The sequence below is a fragment of the Lynx canadensis genome, chromosome A1 (assembly GCF_007474595.2).
Source record: "Lynx canadensis isolate LIC74 chromosome A1, mLynCan4.pri.v2, whole genome shotgun sequence".
Taxonomy (NCBI): Eukaryota; Metazoa; Chordata; class Mammalia; order Carnivora; family Felidae; genus Lynx; species Lynx canadensis.
Window position 1 is genome coordinate 220,792,447 of NC_044303.2, and position 19,795 is coordinate 220,812,241.

Here is a 19,795-nt window from a genome sequence, read left to right on the forward strand (position 1 = left end):
TATGTTTTGTGCAAATCTCACCATTGGCAGGACACCAAGGCAGAGAGCAAAATTATCTTTTCTGTCTTTTATTTTTGAGGCTATTTTAGGAGACCAAGTTGAATTACACATAGAAGAAATAATAATTCGTAGTCTCTGGGACCAGTTGTCAATGAGTATAGGATTTCAAAGAAGGTAGACATTTATATACTGCTTTCCAGTGGCTTCAGGAACCGTTAAAATTTGATTTGAGTTTTAAAGCCAATCTGTATGTTGAAAGATGTATGTGTGTTTTAATTTGGAAATAATTAAAATTTTATTTATATCTTCTAGCACTGCCCCACTTATTGGCAAATTGCAAATTATCTGCCACTATCCAGTTGTCTTCTTTATAACCATATCGTGGTGTTTCATCCATCTCTTCACTAAACCACTGACCACACAGCACAATTACAAAAGGAATTATCACCAACTTCTTATTCATCCTTCAGGGAAGGACACTGATTCTCAAAATCATATTCATTAAGAATGAAAGAGCATACTAGTTTGAGGTTAACAGTGACATTTTAAAAGATTGTAAATGTTGTTTTGAACTGAAAAACTTGCAAATCATATCGTTTTCCCCACAGAGGTATCAGAATTCCTGTTAATAAAACATAAATTTAAAAAAATGTTCTTGTGAGTCTGGTAATGTGTCATAATATTCAATTAATTTTAGTGTTTAGAGAAGAGATATTATCTGAATAAATATAGTTAAGGGTATGAATACGGAACTGAATGATTACTCTTCAGGTTTACCCTTTGGTATATTCTTACCTGTGATGATGCATAATTACAGATGTAAAAATCTAATTAGGTTATTTTTTATTTGATTTAATTGTACAGTTTAGCCAATACTTACTGCACTGTGAGTAATTTCATATGCATTAATGGATATACCTGTGTTAAATACATGGGCATAATTTTATTCTAGTGTCTTCTCCCAAGCTTCCTATTTTATATGAAAATTAGATTAGCTTCTAAGAGAATTGTTTAATTGCCTAATATTTAATTTCTATGGTCTATTATTTTGTGTGATCTTGAACAAATTATTTAACCTCTCTTTAAAAATATTGTTATTTATTTTTCATCAATAAAATTGGATTAAAAATAGTACTTAATTCCGACAGTTATTTTGAGCCTTACAGGAGTTAATGACTGAAAATATTTAGAAGACAGCCTGAGATATAGTGAGGACACAATACATGTGAGCCATATTATTAGTCAATGTTTTTCTTTCACTTTATCTTTTTAACACTGCTCTTTCATTTCCTCTTTCCTTTCTTCCAGAATTTTCCATAAATCTACAGTGACACTGAGAGATATTATATCTGGAGCTTGCTATTTACGTGATCTTGCTCTGTCATTTCTGGCCTGATGTCCCAATGCTCTAGAACAAAGGATCCCTTCTTGACCATCTGTTCTACCTGCTCTAATAAAATGAAGGAGATGAAAGTTTTGTACCCTTTTTAAAAGACTCACTATGTACTCTCCAATCCCATTTTCTCCTCTTTTTTTCTCTCCCAGATACATTTCCCAGCTTCCCTTGGAGGAGCAAGGTCATGAGAATGAATGTCAGTTAAAGAAGTGGGAATGGTAGTGATCAAGGCATTTCCACACGCATTCAGGCATACATATTGAGTCACCCTCCTTGTTTCTTCTCTTTCCTCAGCCTGCCAGTCAGAAGATAAGAGTAGCTTAGGTCCCTGAACAACTGGGTACATGATAACGTCTCACAGTTGCTCTGTATTGCATTAATACATGAAAAAAATAAAGTTTTGTGCGTGCATGTGTGGTATAGCACCAAGATTTAATTATTGCAGTTGCAACAGTGAACTGACCATACCCACCAAGACATTATATGCCTCCAAATCCCCAGTGCTTAATAAGTGACTATTGCTTATTTAATGAATATGTAGCAGAATTTACCAGATAATATGATAACCTTAAAAAAACACACACACAAAAACTTCTTAGTTCATAAAATGAGGAAATGGATAAACAAGTCTTTTTTTTTTCTTTTTTCCTTTCTTTCTTTCGAGAGAGAGCACACATGTGAGTCGGGCAGGGGCAGAGGGAGAGAGAGAGAGAGAGAGAGAGAAAGAAAGAATTTTAAGCAGACTCATCCTAGAGTGGAGCCCCATGCGGGCTCAATCTCACGACTGTGAGATCATGATCCAAGTCTGAATCAAAAGTTGGACATTCAACCAGCTGAGCCACCCAGGCGCCCCAATAATACCTTATTTCTTAAAGAATAAGTCACTTTGGGGGCGCCTAAGTGGCTCAGTCGGTTGAATGTCCTACTTTTGATTCAGACTTGGAGCATCATCTCACAGTTTGTGGGTTCGAGACCCGCGTCAGGCTCTGTGCTGACAGCTCAGAGCCTGGAGCCTGCTTCAGATTCTGTGTCTCCCTCTCTCTCTCTCTGCCCCTTCCCCGCTCATGCTCTGTCTCTCAAAAATGAATAAACATTAACAAAAATTAAAAAAAATAACTCACTTTGTCCTTCAAAAGTATTTTCTCCAACAACTACATTATAGATTTTAATGTTTTAGTAAATTTGACAAGCAAAGCATAGTGTATACATTTTTAGCAAACAAATATAAATTTCTGGCATCAATCTCCTTGATTAACTGAAATATTTTAAAGCAGAGTTAACCTTGCTTCTCTTTATGTTATTAAAAAAATAACTCAATGATACAAAGTCTTCATAGCTTCATATGTCTCTCCATTCTAGTTTCTTTATATTTTCTCACCCTTAATGAATAAACGTATTCAGCATATTTCAAAATATGTATTTCACAGAAAACTCTGCAATGTTTACATTTACTGAATAATTGTGTCATAATAGTAAGAATAGGCAAAAACTTTATGCAAGTGCAGAACAGTGAACCAGCTTAGATAAAGTGAAAAGAGAAAATGAATTGAGAAAATATAAAAACTGCTGACTAGCTCCTCTCTCTTTCACTATGGGCAGTAGGAAAAAATATGAAGAGGAATTTCACCATGAAGGATTTGGAATTACTTCCCGTCAACTGGGGCCCTAAAATATATGTTTTTTTGATTGAACAATAAACTGTGGTAATAAAGCAGTAAAAAATCCAATAACGTCTGATTACACAAATATTTTATGTACCATAAGTAAGTCAATATACAATTTAAAGCAAAAACAAAACCACCAAATTGTACTGTACCTTAGGTTAAATATTTTGGCCATGGCACTTTGCCATGAATTTCATATTAATAATTGCTAATCACTGTGCAATATAATCTTTGATGAAAATTTTAAACTGTTTTATTTGCTATTTGGGCTCACAGAGCTTACCAGAAGTTAATTCATCTTGTAAATCTTCCATAAACCTTTCATTGAAGGTGATACCAAATCTATATCAGAAATAAAATGTTCAACAGTATATTTCCATTTACTACATGATTATTCATTTCTCCAATTATAGAATTGAAAAATACTTTCTGTGATTGTCTGATTGTTTGATGTGTATGCTTGATATTACTCACACTGTGTCTAACTAAAAGAAAACTACCCTGTTTGGTTTTAGTGGATTTTGAGGGACAAACTAACATAATGAAATTGAAGCAGGAGACAAAACAGGCTAAAGTACAATTTTTGTCCTAAATGGCCTTATAAAGAAAAATATATATATATACATATAATCATATATATGATATATACTATATATAATATAGTATATATAATACATATAATCATATGTATATGATATATAATCATATATATATGTGTGTGTGTGTATATATATATATATATATATATATATATGATTGATCTTCCAAGACATCTTCAAGGTGCCAGCTCAATGAGAGGCAATGAGATGCAGCTCAAGGGCTCAATATTCTCTTCAGGTAATACCCTTGGAGAGATTGTTGACTCGACTCCTAAATGTGGACATGCAAAAAATGTACAACTCAAAACAAACAAGGATGTCTTGCATTGTTAATTTAAACATATTTATTTATTTTATTTTTTTTAACGTTTATTTATTTTTGAGACAGAGAGAGACAGAGCATTAACAGGGGAGGGTCAGAGAGAGAGAGGGAGACACGGAATCTGAAACAGGCTCCAGGCTCTGAGCTGTCAGCACAGAGCCCGACGCGGGGCTCGAACTCCTGAACCGCGATATCATGACCTGAGCCGAAGTCGGCCGCTTAACCGACTGAGCCACCCAGGCGCCCCTAAACTTATATTTAGATTACATAATTGGCTAAACCCATGTGTGATTCTTAAATTTTCTGTTTGTGTGAAAGAACACAAATTGCTAATATTGTTCTCAAGCTTTTTCAAAAGAGACATTTTAAAAAATCTCTCATTTTCCTGTTAGATACTTGCGTGAACTTGTTATATCTCATTATTTTGCATAAATAAACCTGAGGATTGTGATATCTGTAACATTTAGACAACTCAGGATATATGGTAGCTGGGTGGCCAATAGTTAAGTGGTCAATCTTTACTAAGGCCCGGTAGCAAGCCAAAACCTGCTTCTTAAAGGGCAGTACTATCTGCAAGGGTGGCAGGACTTTGCTCCAAAATCCTAAGGGTGTTCTCTGTGACACTCCAATAAAAACCTGCCAAGGACCTGAAACAGCATCTCTGCCACTGACCGTTAAGCACCATCAGATCTGCCAGACCATGTGGCCCATGTAGAAGAGCAACATGCGTGGCAGCATGGACCTGTCACACAGCTTTCTTATTTTGGTTCCCACCCAAAACTATCAGTCTTTCAGCTCACTGGATGGATGGGCCATCATAGCACACCTAAATGAGGAATAACTTGCTTCCAAACCCAAAGCATCCCACTAGACTATTTGTGCCTCTGCCTCAGTTGTAGTAGAGGTCACATGTGACAGCTTATCCTTGAACCTACAAGGAATAGTTTGAAATATTCCATATTACTGGATCTCTAAAAATTTCATTCAAGTGGAAGGTCCCTGAATTTTGGTCAAATTTATTTTACATCCTCCTACACACAGATGTCACAAATATGTCTATAGTAGTTGCTACTTCTAGCTCACTATATCCACTCACCATATCATTGGGACAGACAGGTGTGATGTCTTGAGGAAAGGTCTGGTGGTCAAGTTCCTTGTGAACTAAATTATGAATAGGGCTTGAAAGTTGATGACTCTCAAGGTAGGAGAGTGAAGGATTATTATTGGCCTTGCCAGGTGAAAGCAAACTGCTACAAATGGTATTTATAAGGCATAATCAAGAAAAGAAACCTTGCTAGATCACTAGTTACATACCAAAGGCAGAGTATGCGTACATTTGCTCAAGAACTGACACAAATCTGAAACAACAGCTGCAATTGAAGTCACCACCTGGTTGAGTTTATGATAATCCAGTCATTCTCTAAAATTGGGCAGTTTTCTGTATAGGGACCAGGCTTTCTATTTGGCAAGCCAAATGCTTTTCTATATAGGCGAAACCCTGGGCTTTGATGAGGGCTCTCTTATAGTTGATAGATGTTAGATAGATGATAGATAGATAGATAGATAGATAGATAATAGATAGATATAAGATGCTTAACATATGGAGTAGCCAGTGTGGGGATAGGAATAGATTTAAAGAGACAGCTAATTGATCATGCTATCCCTAAAAATAGACTTGGCAGTCTGCTAATTTCTTATTTGATCCACACAATTAAGTGGAAGAGTTTTAGTTTTCATGAATAGAAACCTAACTTGATTCACCAAAACAGAGAGTCATAGCCCCTCATTCAGTTCTCAGACTTGGGCCAGTTTACATACTGAGAACCCCTTAAATGAAGGGGAAACTAGGTCTACTTAAGAAAGCCAAAAACCAAAAAATTTCCAGCACTGATAAATATTGATACTGCTAATATTTCTCCCAGAATTTTCTAAAGATACATGATAATTTACCAGGGTAATTTTACATTAGCAAATCAGACTGTTGGGAAATTCTTGAACACTGGCACTAATTCCAGGACACCTGAGAACTCACTGTGGTCCCCCAGTCAGAGAAGTGTCTTATAGGGTCCAATGATGAAGAGAATTTTAGGTCAAGTCCATCTCAGTGTGAGTTCAGGGGGTCCCTGAACCTATCCTGTGCTATTCCCTACATTGTAAAATGTATAATTGAGATAAAATACATAGCAACTGACAGAATGTCCTGACCTCTGACACGAGGGCTTTTATGGTGGCAAAGGCCAAGTGCAAACCACTTGAAACAGCCTCTCCCTACAAAGCAGTAAATCAAAAGCAATACTGAACTCCAGCCAGGACTGAAGAGTTTAGTACCACCATCAAGAACTTGAAAGATTCAGTGGTGGCAATACCACCACATCCCCATTTAACTTAACCATTTGGCCTATAGAGAAAGTAGCCAGTTTTCTGAAATACATCTCTGAAGATATGTCTCCCAGTGGTTCTTTTTTCCTGGCTGCGCACTGACTGATATAGATTGTGATAACTAAAGTAGAGTACTATTATAATAAATACTTGAAAATATGGATGTGGCTTCAAAATTTAGAAGTTGATAGAGGATAGAAGAATTTTCATGACCATGGTATTTGGGGAGAAAAAAACCCTAAATTTACTTGATGGGACTGTTAGTAGAAACACAGACATTAGGGGTGGCTAAGGGCTCAGAAATATGTGAGAAGCATGGTAGAGAAAACCGATTTTATCTTAGAGACTATCTAAATCATCGTAAAAATACTTTAGGAAGTGAGAGAACAAAGGAAATGAGGAACACATCATTATAGACCGGAGAGAAGGTGATCCTTGTTACACGCTGGCAGAACACTTAAATTGCATCGTAAAAAGATGTGGGATCATTTAAGCAATGAACTTAGTGTTTAAATGAGGAGATTTCCAATGTTGAAGATAGCGTCTGGTTTCTCCTTACTGCTTATAGTAAAGCTCCAGAGGAAAGAGATAAGTTGAGAGAAGAACTGGTAAGGGAAAAACAAACAAACAAACAAAACACCCACAGCTTTCTGATTTGGGAAATTTTAAGCTTATCCAGATTGCAAAGGACACTAAAATGAAAAGATGTATGGTCAGTAAATGTGCTCTTGAGAGAAAGCCAGCCTTTTGCTAGTGTCCCAGAAATATCAGAATGTCAGCGTATTCAGTGACACAATGGGAGCTTGGAAGAGCAGGAGATGTGACAACAGAAGCTGAGAGAGAAAAGGAGATGTGACAAACGGAGCAGACATTGGAGGGATGTAGGGCCAAAGGCCCGAGAATGCAGGTAGCTTGTAGAAGCTAAGGAATGACCCGAAAACAAATTCTCCCCCAGAGCTTCCAAAAAGATCTGAGCTCTGCCAACACCTTGATTTTAGCCGATGGGTGTTGATTTTGTACTTCTGAACTCAAAAACTGTAAGGTAATAAAGTTGATGATTTCTGTTCTTGTTTTGATAAAAGAAAATTCCATTTACATCATTGGATATCCTCAACTGATTTAAAAATTCTGGAGTTTACCTAAAGAATGACACAGTTCCCCTAAGATTAAGAGAAATGTTAGATGAAAGAAACTATTTTGAGTTTTCAGGGATTTTTTTCTTAATTTCCTTTTGTTTATTTTCATCTAAATATCTTCAGTGGAGAGAGTAATCTATACATGATCTCCTTTCTATGAACTTCCAGACTGTTATCCTAAAACACAAGAGAATATCCAAACGACACACTTCAAGGATTATTATCGTATATTTTATTTTAGCATACGTGTGTTTTTACTTAGAACATACTTTCCCTAAATTTTTGTTCATAATTTGGTTGTCTTTATAATTCATATTTGTTGATAAAAGTGTCCCATTTTTTCTTTAATATTCTGGGAGTTTCTGGCCAGAATTCCTGGTATAATGTCCTACTGTGAAGCACCCCTATTTACAATAAACTATTAGTCTCAGCTACTAAAATAGAGGCAGATGTCCCTGAAGATTCTACTCAAACTCCACCTATACGTATTACTCAAAATTGAGCTGCAATTTTTTTAACAGGGGTTATTTTATAAGCAATAAAATACTTGGTATTCAGAAATTATGTACATAAGAAATAGAGAGAAAAAAAGTTTAAGATATTACATTTCAATAACTATTCCTCATAGAAAGAATAATTCCCTTTATATAATGTTTTTAGCCAGTTCATCGATGCTTGTATCAGTGGCTTTTAGTTGTCCCTCCTAACACAACCTATCATTTAATAAAATAGAATTTTTGACATGTTACTAATTTGTTTTTCTTTCTTTTTTCCTCCTTCCTTTCCCTCCCTCCCCCTTCTGTTTTTTCTTCCTTCCTTCCTTCCTTCCTTTCTCTTTCTTTCTTCCTTTTTTCTTTCTTTCCTTCAAAGCATATTCTCTTTTTAAGTTTTTGTTATATTCCAGTTAGTTAACATACAGTGTAATACCAGTTTCAGGTGTACAATTTGTAATTCAACACCTCCATACATCACCTTGCTCCTCACAGCAAGGGCATTCCTTAATCCCCATGACTTATTTCACCCACCCCCATCCACCTCCCCTCTGACAACCATTACTTTGTTCTCTATAGTTAAGAGTCTGTTTCTTGGTTCCTCTCTCTCTCTCCCTTGCTTATTTACTTTGTTTCTAAAATTTCTTACACTGTTGGTGGGAATGCAACCTGGTATCACCACCTTGGAAAACAGTAGGGAGGTTTCTGAAAAAGTTAAAAATAAAACTACCCTACAGTTCAGCAAATGTACTACTAGGTATTTACCCAAACAATAAAAAAAATACTGAGCTGATGGGATACATGCACCCCAATGTTTATAGCAGCATTGTATACAATACCTAAATATTGGAAAGAGTCCAAATGTCCATTGACTGGTGAATGAATAAAGAAGATGTGGTTTATATATGCAATGGAATATTACTCAGCCATAAAAAAGAAAAAAATCTTGCCATTTGCAAATGATGTGATTGGAGCTAGAAAGTATTACGCTAAATGAAATCAGTCAGTCAGAGAAATAAAAATACCATGTGACTTCAGTTACATGTGAAATTTAAGAGAAAACATATTCTTGACAGAAAACTTGAAAACTAATGTTTTTTACACACTTAAAATAAAATGTGATGAGTAAAACAATGGAGGTATGTATACCATTCAGTTGTATACTTATGAAGAAGGAGGTTACTCTGACTGGGGTTCAGAGAGGTTTGCACTATTGTTTCCAAGGGTGATGAATTCACCAGTCAGTGAGAAAAGAAAGGACATCCTGGGTAATGGCAGTTAGTGTGGCAGAGACACATGCTTGAAACTGTACTGTGTGTTCAGAGAGCTTTAAAAGTACACTACTGATGATGCATTGAGCTAACGGTTAGAAATGTTTGAAAAAAACAAACTTGGAATTGCACGTAGTTTTCATATCATTCCTTCACTCACTTGTTCAACAAGTATTCATTGAGTACCAACTCTGAGCCAGGAATTAGAAAAGGTTTGGGGGAGGGGTCAAGTAATGAATGCAGTGACCATGGATTATTCTCATAAAAGCTGTAGTCCAATGATGGAAGAGCTTATTTAAAAATGTGTGTAAAATACAGAAGCACTATTGTGTAGATAGTGGCTGATCTGGTTATTTGTTGCTGCATAACAAGCTTCTCTCAAGTTTCGTGGTTAAAGAACTATTGTTGTTGTTTTATTATTTGCTTGTTTGTTGGACTTGGCTCAAGTGACTAGTTCTCTCATGCGGTTGCCATCAGCTGTTGCTGGGGTTGAGTCATCTGAAGGCCCACCTGGCCTGTAGGACCAAAATGGCTGAATGGCAGTTGGGTGAATTTCTTGGAGCTATTGACAACCACACAAATGTGCAGCCTCTCTGTGTCACTTGGCCTTCTGACAGCAGGGATGCTGCATTCTGAGAGTGAGCTTTCCAAGAATCAGGAAGCAAAAACTTCAGGTCAAAGTGGTGACATGAACTGCCCAGATTCAAGAGGATAAAGAAATATCTACCTTTAAAGTGAAATCTGCTCCATTAATCATATAATGCATTATCTAAATGAGGTTACTTTTGGTAAGAAAATATGGCACAGTTTTCCACATATTTCTAGTTTTACACTTAACTTCTAATTTCTCATGTTTCTTGCTGCCCTTGCCATCTACTGGCTTAGTGGTTCCTTGGATCTTGTCGGACGTGTCAAGGGCCACAGAAATGCAGCCTAGTGGTATGCCAAGTGGCCCAAAACAAGACACATTGTCTCTTACTGCAAGGCATAAGATGTCTTAAACCGTTCGTAACTGAGCATTTTGCTTTAGTGTCATGCTCTACATACTGACCTTGAAAGAGCAATGCTGGTTATGTTGCTTTTAGAAGGGATCCAGAAAGCAAAAGTGCTGTCACCAGTCATTTTCTAGTAATTATTTACTGAACATGCATTTCAGTCACTACTAAACGAATACATGGAAGAAACTGAAAATAAAAGTTAAATGTTTTTTTTTTAAACCCATACACACTATTTTAATACAAATATCAAAATAATACTTGTTGGGGCACCTGGGTGGCTCAGTCAGTTGAGCGTCCAACTTCAGCTCAGGTCATGATCTCACTGTCCATGAGTTTAAGCCCCACGTCGGGCTCTGTGCTGATAGCTCAAAGCCTGGAGCCTCTTTCAGATTCTGTGTCTCCCTCTCTCTCTGCCCCTCCCCGACTCATGCTCTGTCTCTCTCTCTCTCTCTCTCTCTCTGTCAAAAATAAATAAACCTTAAAAATTTTAAAAAATAATAATACTTATTAAAAACAAGAACAAATTTGGGGAAATGCAAAGCCAGACAAGAAGCTTGGAAAACAGGAGGAGCACCCTGGGCAATCCAGAATGTGGTCACCCTCAAGGATACACCTAAGGCTAAAAGAATACACAGAGAAAAAGCTACTGAAATTTAATGGAGGATATAGAAGGATTTTCTGGCGAGCTAAGCATTTTTAACTTTATCCTCAGGCTATGTACAATTCAAGCATGAAAATATAAAATCAGATTGGCATTTCAGAATCATAACTATATAAACATAAGAAATGTATTGGAGTGAGTATATACAGAGTCATAAAAGAACAATGAGGAAGCTATAACCATTTTCAATATTATTAGAAAAAGGGAAAATAAAATGATAGCTTTAAGGATGGATTAATAGAATTTTATTTATCAACAATCTAGAATGAATAATTAGACAGGCATAATTACCAAACCATTAGTATTGATATTATCTTATCACCTTTAAAATAATTTAGTTTTAAGGTAACTTTCAATTTAATGAATGATGGCATTAGAAAATTCCAGCTTAAAAAAAAATAAAAAGGAAAGCAAAGAAAATTCCAGCTGTTCTTGATCAGAGAATAAAAATCCAAGTTTCTTGAAAAGCCTTTTTACTAACTTAATATTTGAGATAATTCAACAATAAAATGGTTTTTTATCAAAGCTAATTTATGAAAAGTCAAATATAATAATTTTAGCAAAAAGTTGTAATAGGATACAAATATTCTGGAAAGTTTGTCTCAGATGAACTAAGATGAGATCAGAATAGTGTGTTTTAAGGACTATCATATAGAAGACAATGTAAGACATTAGAAAGTCTGATGGTTCCACACTACTCTCTTATGGCAAACATTCTCTATAGAAGGTAAGGCGATTCTAATTTGTTTATTTTTTTAACTTGATGTTTTTGAGTATTAGATATAAGGAAATCTAAACCTTCCCTTATTGTGGTTGTGCACAGGTACACATGTTTCTTTACAGTCTATAAGAGAAAGTATACAGTAGCTTGGAGAAAAGCTAAAATGACAAGAATGGGCAGCAAGGAACAGATATCAGAAAACTTATAATAATAAAATTGTTAGCTTAGAACCCATAGCTATAATTATGTCGGGTTGTAATTTTCAGGGTTTCTCTAATAAATTTGACATGTGTATCATAGACTTTTTATATCTAAATTCCCCTACTTAAAAGTGAAATCATGGCACTCAATCTTTATCTGCACTATTGATTAACCTAGAACCTGAAACCTAGAACTGTAGGTTTTATCCTGTAGGAATTATCCTACAGAACTCTCCTTTGGTCATCTTTCCTTATCCAAAAGAAATCCACCAAATACTTTCTTTTCTACTGTCTTGATATAAATATATTGATCCATTTCTTTCCAGCTATTCGTATTCACATTCCTGAACATCTACAATTTCTTATCTGAATTACTAGTTAAAGTCTCCCTAAGTGATCACTACTCCACACATAATATTGTCAATGTAAATTTTTTCTTGTTTCTAAGTTGTTTTAACTCTGCAATGGCCTCCTCATTTCTTAGAATAGATCCCAAATCCTTACCAAAAAAAGTCAAGACCTTACTCTCTGGCTTTAACTTTCTGACTTCAATCTCTTTATTTATCACTCCAGCTTCATGGCCTTAATTCATTTGCTCAAATGGCGCAATTCCATTTCTACCTCAGGACATTCGCATGTACTCTTCTCTCTACCTGAAATAAACTTCTGTACCATCGATCTATGCCCAGAAAACTTCACTCAATTTTAAGGTTTAGATTACACGTCACTTCCTCAGAAAATTATTTTGTCAACCATTGAACAGTTTAGAAACAACAATAATACTCCCATATCAGTCAAATACAAAATAGAAAAGGTCTCTGATGAAAATATTGTCAGTAAAATTAAGAAATCAAATTAGGAATCAACTCTAATCAAAATGTGTTGATGCTTACCTTCTCTATTTGGAAAAGAGGACTGTGTTGAGCAAGCAGGGATATTCTTGTTTTTCTTTTTCTTTTTCTTTTTAATGAAGGTATATCAAAGTTAATGAAAAATGACATGAATGACGACAATAAAAGTTGAACATATGGAAGTCCTAGTTCAGATGCTGGTGGTAAAAAGTGTTTAGTAGCTTTGTGACAACTGGTTTGAGAATAGAACTCATTGTTATTCCACAAGGTTATTGTATTTGCTTAGGCGAGATTGATGCCCAAGCAGCCATCCTGAGTAAAGCTTGGCTTCTAACACCATTCAGATGTCTCTTCAGTGGTTTTGCTGCCCTTCACGATGGAAGGTTTGTCAACAAGTGAAACAAAGGGCACACTAATATCAGATTAAGGCAAAGTCTAACACTCTCTCTCTGTCTCTCTCTCTCTCAGTGGATATGCATATGTGTTAATGTTATGGTGAGTGAATATCCAATGGTTGTGCACGAATAGAAAAGACCCATTTTCAGAAAACAGAACAGTATCCTATCCAGAAATTTTTCTTTTTTCTGGTCTTTCAATATATTTGAGATTATTAAATTGGCAGTGATATATAGAAAAAACCAATCAACTGAGATTATCAGTAAATTTTTGACAATATTCTCATCATTTTTTTCTTGATTGCACTAATTTCATTGTTTGTTTTATGTAAGAAAAAAATGTTTATTTATTTTTGAGAGAGAGAGAGCACAGGGGAGGGCAGAGAGAGAGGGAGACACAGAAACTGAGGTAGGCTTCAGGCTCTGAGCTGTCAGCACAGAGCCCGATGCAGGGCTCAAACTCACAAACTGTGAGATCAAGACCTGAGCCAAAATTGGATGCTTCACCGACTCAGCCACCCAAGTGCCCTAATTTCATTGTTTAAATATAACAGTATGGTTTTGCTTTTTGAGTTGGACAGGAAATTGATCATTTCATCTAATTAAATATTCATCAAATACTCACCTAACGCAAACTATAGTATGATCCATATATAGGTCATATATCCACAAATGTTTAATGTTTCAAAAAGTATATAAAAAGATTATAGTTGTTTTTTTTTAATATTTCAAATGTACTAGACGTGTGTGTACATAAACAAAATCACTGAAATAGTTACCATGCTTAATGAAAGCAAGTCAATGTAAAAGTGCTTCTACAAAGATTGCTTATAATACTGAGTTTTACTAGAATTAAAGAGAAGAAAAAACATCACATAAACATTTACCATGCTGTATTACTGTGAGATACCAAAGAAAATGATAGAATCAATGTCTACCATGTGGTAAAGTAGAATTTCTGAATATATATGCAGATCATAGGCCTGATATTAAGGATTCAGACAGGAAAAATGAGTCCAATTTCCAATCAATACTCAAAGCCTAGCTCACTGGATTAGTGAGATAGATTACAAGACATGATTAGGGAGCAGTTTTATAAAAAGGAAAAAAGTCTTGGGGCGCCTGGGTGGTTCAGTCGGTTGAGTGTCCGACTTCAGCTCAGGTCATGATCTTGCAGTTTGTGAGTTCGAGCCCTGCGTTGGGCTCTGTGCTGACAGCTCAGAGCCTGGAGCCTGCTTCAGATTCTGTGTCTCCCTCTGTCGGCCCCTTCCCTGCTCATGCTCTGTCTCTCTCTGTCTCTCAAAAATGAATAAACGTTTAAAAATAATTTTGTTTTCAAAAAGGGAAAAAGTCTTCCTCAAGCCAAATATGGTAAGTTCATTTTGTTTCTTAGTGCAATGACGTTGGAAAAACATAAGGACAGAGCATGTGACAGTTTTTGAGGTGACCTAACAACCTCCACTTCTTGAGAGTCACAAACTTGTATAATGCCCCCCCCCACTGAATTCGGATATGATTTGTGATTTTCTTCTAATCAGTGGAATATGGCAAAGATGGTGAGATATCATTCTTGTGATTGTGTTACCACACATGAGTAGATGGCAACTCATTTTACAGACTTCCCTTGCAGCCTTAAGTGGCCATGTTGACAAAGCCTATGTGGTAAAGATTGCAAGAAGCCTCTAGGAATGTCACTCTGACATCTGAAGCTGGTTTCCAACCAAAAGCTAGCCAGAAGCTGAGGTTTTCCCTCATAGGCCCAAGAAAATGAATTCTGCCAGCAACTTAGATGAGCTTGATGAGGATCATTCCCAAGTTGAGCCACCACATATGAATCAATTCCAGCTGAAACCTTGATGGAAGCTTGTGAGGCTCTGAGCAGTGGACCCAACTAGGCTTTGCCTAGGCTCTTGACTTACAGAAAACACAGGGCAATAAACCTATGTTGCTTTAAGCCACTACACTGTGGCAATAGGTTATACTGAAGTAGAAAACTAAAATCATAGAGAAAGAAGGAAAGAGTAATCCCGAAATCCTCCTGGATGGACTATCGTGATCATGTATAAACTGGTGAAAAAAAGTCTTCCCAAGGGGAATGTTAAACTCCTTTATGACACAGTACATGGTCAAGAACTAAAGAGGAATTACCTCTGTCCTTTTAAGCCAAGAATATAAAGCATACAAGTAGATTTCACCAGCTGGCCTTGTCTCAGATATCAGACTGGAGATCAGAAAAAAATACAGAGGGCAGTAGGTAAAATTAAACACCTGTATCTTCTCCATCTTTATGTGGTTAGTCTTCTCCTTCTTCTAAAATAATTCAAGGAGCGCCCAGATGGGTCAGTCGGTAGAACATGCAACTCGATCTTGGGGTTGTGAATTTGAGTCCCACAATGGGTGTAGAGATTACTTAAAAATAAATAAATAGAGGCTTCTGGGAAGATGGCAGCGTAGGAGGATGCTGGGCTCACCGCGTCCTGTGGATCTCATAGATTCCATCCCACCTGCCTAAATAACCCAGAAAATTGCCAGAAGACTAACAGGACGGATTCTCCAGAGCCAAGTGCAGACGAGAGGTCCATGGAAGAGGGTAGGAAGGGCGGAGAGGCATTGCGCACTCCATGGACTGGCGGGAGGGAGCCAGGGCAGAGGGGCGGCCCGCTGGCCAAGCAGAGCCCCTGAGTCTGGCTTGCAAAAGTGGAGGGGCCTGACGGAGTGTGTTCCCACAGCAAGCAGGACTTGATATCTAGAAGGTTATAAGCTAACAGCTCTGCTAGGAGAGCGGGAGGGCTGGAGAACAACAGGAGGGAGAGTTGTTGAGCCCCAGACAATAGAGTGCAGCTTGGCGGGGAACAAAGGTGCTCGCCAGCTCCATCTCCCTTACCCATCCCCCAGCCAAAATCCCAAAGGGAACCGGTTCCTGTCAGGGAACTTGCTTGCACTGCACAAACACCCAAGGCTGTGCTTCTGCGGAGCCACCCCTCCGGCAGCGGTTCTGACTCCCTCCCGCTGCCACAGGGCCCCTCCTGAAGTGGATCACCGAAGGAGAAGCGAGCTAAGCCTGCCCCTCCTGCCCCCGTGCACCTTGCCTACCCACCCCAGCTAATACGCCAGATCCCCAGCACCACAAGCCTGGCATTGTGCAAGTAGCCCAGACGGGCCACGCCACCCCACAGTGAATCCCGCCCCTACGACAGGGGAAGAGAAGGCACACACCAGTCTGACTGTGGCCCCAGCGGTGGGCTGGGGGCAGACATCAGGTCGGACTGCGGCCCCACCCACCAACTCCAGTTATACACCACAGCACAGGGGAAGTGCCCCACGCAGTCCCACACCACTCCAGGGACTATCCAAAATGACGAAATGGAAGAATTCCCCTCAAAAAAAACCTCCAGGAAATAACGACAGCTAACGAACTGATCAAAAACGATTTAAACAATAAAACAGAAAATGAATTTAGAATAATAGTCATAAAGTTAGTCGCTGGGCTTGAAAACAGTATAAAGGACAGCAGAGAATCTATTGCTACAGAGATCAAGGGACTAAGGAACAGACAGGAGGAGGTAGAAAATGCTATTAATGAGCTGCAAAATAAAATGCAGACGACCACAGCTCAGATTGAAGAGGCAGAGGAGAGAATAGGTGAACTAGAAGATAAAATTATGGAAAAAGAGGAAGCTGAGAAAAAGAGAGATGAAAAAAATCCAGGAGTATGAGGAGAAAATTAGAGAACTAAGTGATACACTAAAGAGAAATAATCTACTCATAATTGGTATTCCAGAGGAGGAAGAGAGAGGGAAAGGTGCTGAAGGTGTAATTGAAGAAATAATAGCTGAGAACTTCCCTGATCTGGGGAAGGAAAAAGGCATTGAAATCCAAGAGGCACAGAGAACTCCCTTCAGATGTAACTTGAATTGATCTTCTGCACAACATATCATAGTGAAACTGGCAAAACACAAGGATAAAGAGAAAATTCTGAAAGCAGCTAGGGATAAACGTGCTCTAACATATAAAGGGAGACCTATAAGACTAGTGATGGATCTCTCTACTGAAACTTGGCAGGCCAGAAAGGAATGGCAGGAAATCTTCAATGTGATGAACAGAACAAATATGCAGCCAAGAATCTTATATCAAGCAAATCTGTCATTTAGAATAGAAGGAGAGATAAAGGTCTTCCCAAACAAAAACTGAAGGAATTCGTCACCACTAAACCAGCCCTACAAGAGATCTTAAGGGGGACCCTGTGAGACAAAGTACCAGAGACATCACTACAAGCATGAAACCTACAGACATCACAATGACTTTAAACCCATATCTTTCTATAATACTGAATTTAAATGGACTAAATGTGCCAACCAAAAGACATAGGGTATAAAATGGATAAAAAAACAAGACCCATCTATTTGCTGTCTACAAGAGACTCATTTTAGACCTGAGGACACCTTCTGATTGAGAGTGAGGTGATGGAGAACTATTTATCATGCTACTGCAAGTCAAAAGAAAGCTGGAGTAGCCATACTTATATCAGACAAACAAGACTTTAAATTAAAGGCTGTAACAAGAGATGAAGAAGGGCATTATATAATGATTACAGGGTCTATCCATCAACAAGAATTAACAATTATAAATGTCTATGCACCGAATACGGAAGCACCCAAATATATAAACCAATTACTCACAAACATAAGCAACCTTATTGATAAGAATGTGGTAATTGCTGGGGACTTTAATACCCCACTTAAACAATGGATAGATCATCTAGACACACAGTCAATAAAGAACCAAGGGCCCTGAATGATACATTGGATCAGATGGACTTGACAGATGTATTTAGAACTCTGCATCCCAAAGCAACAGAATATACTTTCTTCTCGAGTGCACATGGAACATTCTCCAAGATAGATCACATACTGGGTCACAAAACAGCCCTTCATAAGTATACAAGAATTGAGATCATACCATGCATACTTTTGGACCACAATGCTGTGAAGCTTGAAATCAACCACAGGAAAAAATCTGGAAAACCTCCAAGCATGGAGGTTAAAGAACACCCTACTAAAGAATGAATGGGTCAACCAGGCAATTAGAGAAGAAATTTAAAAATATATGGAAACAAACAAAAATGAAAATACAACAATCCAAATGCTTTGGGATGCAGCGAAGGCAGTCCTGAGAGGAAAATACATTGCAATCCAGGCCTATCTCAAGAAACAAGCAAAATCCCAAATACAAAACCTAACAGCACACCTAAAGGAAATAGAAGCAGAGCAGCAAAGACACCCCAACCCCGGCAGAAGAAGAGAAATAATAAAGATCAGAGCAGAAATAAACAATATAGAATCTAAAAAAACTGTAGAGTAGATCAATGAAACCAAGAGTTGGTTTTTTGAAAAAATAAACAAAATTGATAAATCTCTAGCCAGGCTTCTCAAAAAGAAAAGAGAGATGACCCAAATAGATAAAATCATGAATGAAAATGGAATTATTACAACCAATCTCTCAGAAATACAAGTAATTATCAGGGAATACTATGAAAAATTATATGCCAACAAACTGAATAACCTGGAAGAAATGGATAAATTCCTAAACACCCACATGCCTCCAAAACTGAAACAGGAGGAAATAGAAAGCTTGAACAGACCCATAACCAATGAGGAAATTGAATCAGTTATCAAATACCTCCCAACAAATAAGAGTCCAGGACCAGATGGCTTCCCTGGGGAATTCTACCAGACATTTAAAGCAGAGATAATACCTATCCTTCTCAAGCTGTTCCAAAAAATAGAAAGGGAAGGAAAACTTCCAGACTCATTCTATGAAGCCAGTATTACTTTGATTCCTAAACCAGACAGAGACCCAGTAAAAAAAGAGAACTACAGGCCAATATCCCTGATGAATATGGATGCAAAAATTCTCAATAAGATACTAGCAAATCGAATTCAACAGCATATAAAAAGAATTATTCACCACAATCAACTGGGATTCACTCCTGGGATGCAGGGCTGGTTCAATATTCGCAAATCAATCAATATGATACATGACATTAATAAAAGAAAAGATAATTGGGGCGCCTAGGTGGCGCAGTCGATTAAGCGTCCAACTTCAGCCAGGTCACGATCTCGCGGTCCGTGAGTTCGAGCCCCACGTCAGGCTCTGGGTTGATGGCTCAGAGCCTGGAGCCTGTTTCCGATTCTGTGTCTCCCTCTCTCTGCCCCTTCCCCGTTCATGCTCTGTCTCTCTCTGTCCCAAATATAAATAAACGTTGAAAAAAAATAAAAAATAAATAAACAAAAAGAAAAGAAAAGATAAGAACCATAGGATTCTGTCAATCAATGCAGAAAAAGCATTTGACAAAATTAAGCATCCTTTCTTAATAAAAACCCTCAAGAAAGTCGGGATAGAAGTAACATACTTAAACAGCCTAAAAGCCATTTATGACAAGTTCACAGCTAATATCATCCTCAATGGGGAAAAACTGAGAGCTTTCCCCCTGAGATTACGAACACGACAGGGATGTCCACTCTCACTGCTGTTGTTTTACATAGTGTTAGAAGTTCTAGCATCAGCAATCAGACAACAAAAGGGAATCAAAGGCATCAAAATTGGCAAAGATGAAGTCAAGCTTTCACTTTTTGCAGATGACATGATATTATACATGGAAAATCTGATAGACTCCACCAGAAGTCTGCTAGAACTGATACATGAATTCAG